Source organism: Tenrec ecaudatus, chromosome 10 (genome assembly GCF_050624435.1).
Source record: "Tenrec ecaudatus isolate mTenEca1 chromosome 10, mTenEca1.hap1, whole genome shotgun sequence".
Classification (NCBI taxonomy): Eukaryota; Metazoa; Chordata; class Mammalia; order Afrosoricida; family Tenrecidae; genus Tenrec; species Tenrec ecaudatus.
In genome coordinates this window covers 89998121-90005900 of record NC_134539.1, presented here as the reverse complement: position 1 = coordinate 90005900, position 7780 = coordinate 89998121, and the positions used below count along the sequence as shown (strand labels likewise).

General features: G+C 40.8%; 1 pseudogene; it reads left to right on the top strand.

Moving 5' to 3' along the window:
- Positions 1–5161: 5161 nt before the first annotated feature.
- Positions 5162–5493, top strand: LOC142458106 (TSC22 domain family protein 1-like; annotated as a pseudogene).
- The last annotated feature ends 2287 nt before the right edge of the window (positions 5494–7780 follow it).

Below are 7780 nucleotides of genomic sequence, written 5' to 3'. Positions count from 1 at the left end.
ACTATGAGTTGACAACAACTTGATGGCAGTGAGTTTGCTTTTTGCTTTTCTCAAAGGTGTGTTATTCTCTAGCAGATAGTATTGTACTTCAAGATAGATCATGAAATACTCCTTTTTAAAAATCATTTTATTGGAGTCTCATAAAACTCTTATCACAATCCACACATCCATCCATTGTGTTAAGCACATTTATGCATTTGTTCTATCATCATTATCAAAAACATTTGCTTTCTACTTAAGCCCTTAATATCAGCTCCTCATTTTCCCCCTCCCTCCCCGTTCCCTCCTCCCTCATCAACCCTTCATAATTCATAAATTATTATTATCTTGTCATATCTTACACTGTCCAATGTCTCCCTTCATTTTTGCTTTTCTTATAGGTGTGTTATTCTATCGCAGATAGTATTGTACTTCAAGATAGATCTCGAAATACTCTTTTTAACAATGAATTTTTCATTCCAAGAATAGTAATCCATATGATTATCTGATTCAAAGTGGCCAATACATTTCATGTGTGTGTTTGTGTGCGCATGTGTGTGTGCGTGGGTGTGTGTGCGCGTCTTCTTCCATCCCTTTTCCTATTCATTATAGAAAGGGGGGTTGACAGGCAATGGAGAGCTAACAGCAAGTACAAGTTATACGAACTCTCCTGGAATTGATAGTAGTGATGGTTTTGCAACTAATACATGTGATAGAACTGTTGAAATATATCGTGTGTGAATTATATTTTGGTGAAACTATTAAAAATAAGTTGCTTAATTAATATAAAGTGTATATTAGATGTAAACAGAGTTAGTATGTTTTGGGTCTAGCATGTGTTAGTTGTGCCATGTTGATCAGAGTATGACTGACTGTATGGCTGTATTTATTTCGAGATTATGGTTTAGGAGATGTACACAGGTGTCACAAGTGAAAGACTCTGAGAGTTAATATTGTGCATCAATTAGACCAGCCAATGAGTCTCAATTATTTGGCAGGCATTAGACTGCTCTTCTAGAATGTAATATAATCAACTCCATGATAAGACCTGACATAAGCACCTATTCAGTTAAAAGCGAAATTTTCTTGGCAGTCTAGCCTGCTCTGGCATTAAACGGATGCTCCAGTGAGCTTCATTATCTCTCTGTGTTCCATATCTAAATTGTCAACATCGGACCTTCAGTTCTCGGGATGTGCGCCAGCAGCCTATGTCCTGACATGTAAATTTTGTGTTCATTATTCCCTGCAACCACACGAGTCAGGAGGCATCTGCAGTCTGACTGCTACCTCACCACTGATTTATTGCCAGATTCCAAATAACCATTTCCTTTAAATAAATTGCATTCTGCAGATACATTAAATACATACATTTCATTGCTTTTGCCCCTTGAGAGACCCCCATCTCCAGATCTTCCTAGGAGAACATTTTTAGTGGAATTTTCTGCATTTCCTCATGGATTCTACATATTCTCATGCATGTCTCATAATCACCCCGAAAACAGGATGCCAGGCATGCGGCACTTGTTTCCATTTCACAGATGAGGCTCAACAACAGGATAAAATTCTTCCAAAGAAGCTTCAAGTAAGTAAGAGAACCAAGGTTTAAAACTCAGACGCTCCACTGACTACCCTGCCCTGCTTCCATTATCCAAGAGAGGTTCAACAAAATCTATTTTGGGGGGAATTATGGTAAATCTTGAAGAGATGCAGTTTCTCTCGAGAGAGAGAATTAATGATTTCTTTCTCCATCAAGATTTCTTTCGGTTTTTGATTCTTCTGCCTTCTCCTTCTCCGAGCCTGGGATAACGGATGACCTAATTTGGAAGCAGAATAAAAAGAACCTGGAGTAGAGGAAGAAGTCATTACTAAACTGTCATAACTACTTGTAAGTTTTAATGAGGTAGATACAAAATCAAATCTCAAATATGGTGACAACACCACATCACATTGCTTAGAGGGTTATGAAACACAGGGATTGATTGACAGTGTTGTCAAAACAAACTTAATAATAGAAAGTCTATGAGTATATGTCAAAAATAGCTTTCAGATAGACTCCATCTCAGTGTAAAACCATGGCTTATAAAATGGTTTATAACTTATATGAATTTTTAATTGATATTTATCATTTTAAAAAGCCTAAATATAAACAAAGTCACATTTGGTCACATGTCATTGCCCTTCTTGCCTGGGTTTGAATCAAGTTCTATGATTTCTTAACCATATCCCTCAGGTTTTTTAATCTATAACATAAGCATGAGAGAATATACCTCTTGGGGTTATTCTCAGAGATAAATAAAAGCACGTGTGTAAAATACTTCACACAACGTTGGCATAGCTAAATGCTTAGTAAACATGAACTCTGTGAAAGCAAAGGTGTGCCTTTAATGATTAATTCATCATACGCTTGTGAAAACTGGACAGTGTGAAGAAACAAAATTGCTACATTAGAATTGTGTTGACAGAGGATATTGAATATATAATAGAATGACAGGAGAACAACCCTCTCCGTTTTAGAAGACGTAAACCACATCCTTAGAAGCAAAGATGGTGACACTTCATTTTGCTTAGTTGGAACATGCTATCAGGTAAGAATCATCCTTATAAAAGATCATCATGCTTGATCAGGGAGACCTTCAGTCACCTGGATTGACATGATACCTAGAGCAAAGGCTCGAGCATAACCGCTATCATGAGGATGGCTGGGCAGTTACCTTCCAGGTTAGGTCACAATGAGTCAGCGCCAACTCCACAGCAACCAACGACAAAAATAAGCATACACTAGGGCTATGAGCTACTCTCAGGAGTGCCTTTTCTAAGGCCTTGCCAAACCCAGGCCCCTGAAACTTTCCTTTCTCCACAGTTGAGTTACTTCATGTCTCATTTGCCAGATCAATCCATTCCCAAGTTCTAAGAAAAAAAATACTGTAGACATCGCTGGCCACCCCTTGTGAGTCTAACACCCTAGAACCAGCTCCTTGCTGCTGTTTCTGTTGTAACCTGTGGCACCAGCCCCAATAACTAATTTCCTACTTTGCTAATTTATACATGAGGTTATCTTTTTTGTTTTTACCTTGTGGTATGCAATGGGCTTGCAAACGAGAAAGATAATTGTCCCTACCCTCCTGAAAATACCAGTTCAAGGAGCAAAACTGATACCAAAGAAGTCATTACACCAATAATTTATAACCAACTACAATTTTGCAAGCACATAACAAGGACTTCTAAGTCCTTAGAAGTAAAAGTATTACCTGCAGATATGAGAATTGGAAAAGGAACAGAGGCAAGCTAGAAAGAAGGGCTGGGTGGAGCTACGCAGCAACCTAGGGGCAAGCTAATGTGTTACAAATTCATGGAATGAACAAGGGATAGATCCTTAGAAGGCATTAGAAAAAGATCCCTGTGTTTTAGCAGCAAAATTTGATATAGCTAGAAATGGAAAAAACTCACACATCTATCAAATAAGAACTGAATAAACAAAAGGTATGTCCGTACAATTAAATATTATTTGGCAATATATATAAATCAAGTACGATACCTGGAACAACATAGATGAACCTTGAAAACATGCTAAGTGAAAGAAATCAGTCACCAAAGACCACATATTTTATTATTCCATTTATACTTGATTTTTTTACCAGGAAACAGAGACTGAAAGTCAATGAGTAGTTGGTTGGGGTCGTGGAGGTTAGAAGACGAGAAGAGAGTGACCACTAACGGGCATGGAGATTTCTTTTTTGTAGTGATCAAATGTCGTACAACTGATATTGGTGGTGATGCCACACTGAGCAGACTGCAGACTATTGAATTGTACACACCAAGGGAATTCATTACATAGTGTGTGAATTATAACAGTGTAGTTATTAAATAAAAAGGCCCTTAGAAGGAAAGCCACATGCACACACAGGAAATGACTATGGTTGGAGCAGAGAGAACAAAGAGTCAGGCTCTGGGCAGTCAATCTTCCAAAAATCTATACTCACTGCCATCGAGTGGATGCTGACTCATAGGGACCCTATAGGACAGATTGGAATTGCTCCTGGGAACTTCTGAGATTGTGACTCTGTACCAGAGTAGAAAGCCTCATCTTTCTCCTGCACAGTGTCTGGGTGGTTTGGAACTGCTGACCTTGGAGATTGCAGTCAAACTCATAACCACTACACCGCCAGGGCTCCAATATTGCAAGGTCAAAAGTGCCCATAAGGAATATGACCCTAAGAGCAAGGACTCTCATGAAGAGTTTTAAACAACAAAATGTTATCAGTATCTACTTCTGAATTAAATCACTAACAAGCATATAGCTTTATAATTCCCATGTGTACATGGATTCAGGGTCTCCGTGCTAATGCTCTTTCTAATTTGAACCTGGTTTTCTTTTCTATTTAATTCTCATGACCATAATATAATGCCTGCTCATTCGCTCCATCCAGACTTGGTGTTTTCACCCTTATCGGATAGATTCAAATAAGCAGGACAATAGTTGGTCCTCAAGTAAAGCATGGCTTGCAAAACTGAACTAAACTACTGTTACAGATTGAATTGCATCCCCCAAATGTATGTGATAAAGTCCAAACTCCTTGTAATGGTTTTTGTGTCAACTTGGCTAGGTCAGGATTCCCAGCGGGTTAGGAGGTAAGATCTAGTAATGCCCCATGACTGTGGAACAGACCATCAGTTGCTCATATGTAAGTTCAGGATAAAGCTGAAGAAAATTAAAACAAGTCCACAAGAGCCAAAGTACGACCATAAGTCTATTTCAGCAAGCACCAATAGAACACAGTCACTGTACTAAAAAGTAGTCAACAGGCAATGCCTTCTGCCCCCACAAACTTGGTTCCACTACAGAATACAGCACAACCCCCTGCCACCCAAAATGGTAATTTGGTTCCGAGTGTTAGCCAACCTCCCGTGATAGCGAATTTGCCCTTGGCACAACAAATCCCACTGAGTTCTGCTCAGTTCTCTGCACAATCATTAGCTCAGGCAATTGGAAGCCAAATTGAAGATGCCAGGCGCCCAGTGGAACCCTCCTTAATTGGCTTACTTCAGACGATCAGTGGTGACAGTGGGGGCATGTCAGCAGTTTCAGATGGGAGTAGCAGCAGCCTAGCAGCCTCTGCCTCTCTTTTCCCGTTGAATACCGCTGACGACACCCCTGGTGGATGGCCAGGATGAGAGCTCCTCTGGTGCAAGTGTGGTAGCTATTGACAACAATGGATCTGGTAAAAAGCCATTTGATGTATGCGGTTAGAGAGGAAGTGGAGGTCCTCAAGGAGCAAATCAAGGAACTCATAGAGAAAAATTCCCAGCTGAAGCGGAACATAATCTGCTGAAGACGCTAGCCAGTCCCGAGCAGCTCGCCCAGTTTCAGGCCCAGCTGCAGACTGGCTCGCCCCCTGCCACCTGGCAGCCACAGGGGAGCACGCAGGCCCCTGCCCAGCCCGCGTCCCAGGGCTCCGGCCCCACCGCGTAGCCGCCTGTGCCCTCGCAGAACTGGCCTGTGCGCCATCTGAACTGAACCGACCCGACCCGACCTGTCAGGAGATGATGTCCTAGCGGGAATCCGCCTCCACAGTCACCCATTTCATCGCCCACTGCAGAAGAGACGTGAGACGAACAGATGTTATACTCTCTTTTTTTTCTGACTCACCCCACCCCCGGGATTAAACACTCATATACTTATGGTTTGAAGCAAGTTCATAGTTGAGTGACTTAAAGGTTCATAAGAGAATTCATTCACACGGATATACTGGGACCTTGTGCAGGTTGGCAAATACCCGTGAAATGGTTGGATTCATGCTGAGGAGCTGTGTGCCTTTCCATCCCTGCCCCCGATTCCCACCCTGATTTCAAGAGTTTGATCCTGCTTGCAAGTAGTTTGATCCACGAAGTTATGAAGCAGGGGCATCCCTTGGTGGACTGCCCTCCCGGCGAAGCCCCCTATGAGGAACTGGAAAGGGAGGGCTGAAGACTGCACAAGTCTCACCTCTGCTGAGAGTAAACATAGTTCATGTCTAAACTGACACGCGGTCATCAAAATCCACCACCAAGTCTCGTGCTGTGCCTCCTTCTGAAACAGTGAACAAGGCAAAACTGTTAAGAGTGCCGAAACGGTGACAGGTAGCTGGGACAGAGGCTATCTATCTACCATGAAGGTTGTGTTGCTTATTGTATATTTGTGTATGTAGTATAACTTTTGTACAATAGAGGACTGTAACTACTATTTAGATTGCACAGATTGAAATGCCATTGTTTCGTTGGCTGTCTGAAGAGGTGCGGGTTGTCTTTTCTATCTGGATCTGCATATAAAATACTCCATGGAGGAAAAGCACACCTAGAGAAATGGAAAGACGTGGCACAGTTGGTCTCCTCGTGTAACCTGGAATCTAGCTGTTGACGTAAATCCTGCTCACTGAAGTCTTTTGATTGAGCTGGTTGAATACTTTGAAAAACTGATCTGTTCTAGCTAAAGAAGTGAATTCCCAGTAGGGGTTTCTTGCATATTCCCTGCACAGTAGTTATATGCATATGTTTCTGTGCATGTTCTCCAAACACGTGTAAGGTGTCACTATATTTAACTGTTGCACTTGTCAATTTTCAATAACGCATATAAAATGCTGATAAAAAAGTAGTCAACATTACATCATTTCCAGAGATAGCATAAAAGCAAGACCACTGATGCTGAAAACATTGGCCAAGAACAAGACTCCAGGAATTGATGGAATACCAATTGGAATGTTTCAACAAGCTGATGAAGCACTGGAAGCACTCATTAGTCTATGCCAGGAATTTGGAAGACAGCTACTTGGCCAATGGACTGAAAAGGATAGCTATTTGTACCTATTCCAAAGAAAGGTGACCCAATAGAATGCTTAAATTATAGAACAGTATCATTGATATCACATGAAAATAAAATTTTATTGAAGATCATCCAACAAAGATTGCAGCCTTGATTCAGAAGAAGATGTGGAATACAGGATATCGTTGTTGTGCTAGATGGATCTTAGCTGAAAGAAGAGAATACCAGAAAGCTGTTTATTTGTATTTTATTGACTATATCAAGGCATTCAATTGTGTGGATCATAACAAACTATGAATAACCTTGAGAAAAGTTGGAATTGTATTCATGTGGAACTTGTACATGGGTCAGGAAGCAGTGCGACAACAGAACAAGGGAATACTGTATGGTTTAAAATCCGGAAAGGTGTGTGACAGAGTTGTATCTTTTCACCATATTGATTCAATCTGTATGCTGAGCAAATCATCAGAGAAACTGGGTTATATGAAAAAAGAGTGTGGTATTGGGTAAGGCTAATTAACAACCTGTAATATGCAGATGACATAACCTTGCTTGCTTAGAGTGAGGAGGACTTGAAGCACTTGCTGATGAAGAGCAAGAATTACATCCTTCAGTATGGAATATAACGCAATGAAAAGAAGACCAAAATCCTCGCAACTGGACCAGTAGGCAACATCATGATCACTGGAGAAAAGATTGCGGTTGGCAAGGATTTTGTCTTGCTTTCATCCACAATCAATGCTCATGGAAGCAGTGGTCAAGAGTTTACAAGATCTGTTCCATTAGGCAAATCTAATGACACAAGACCTCTTTAGCGTATTCAACATCAAGGATTTACTTTGAAAACTGAGTTGCAACAGACCCAAGCAGTAGTATTTTCAATTGCCGCTTATGCATGTGAAAGCTGGATATTGAATAAGGGAAACCATTGAAGAATCAATCCATTGAAGTCCTGGTGCTGGCAATGAGTATTGAAAGTACCACAGATTGCTTAAAGGACAAACA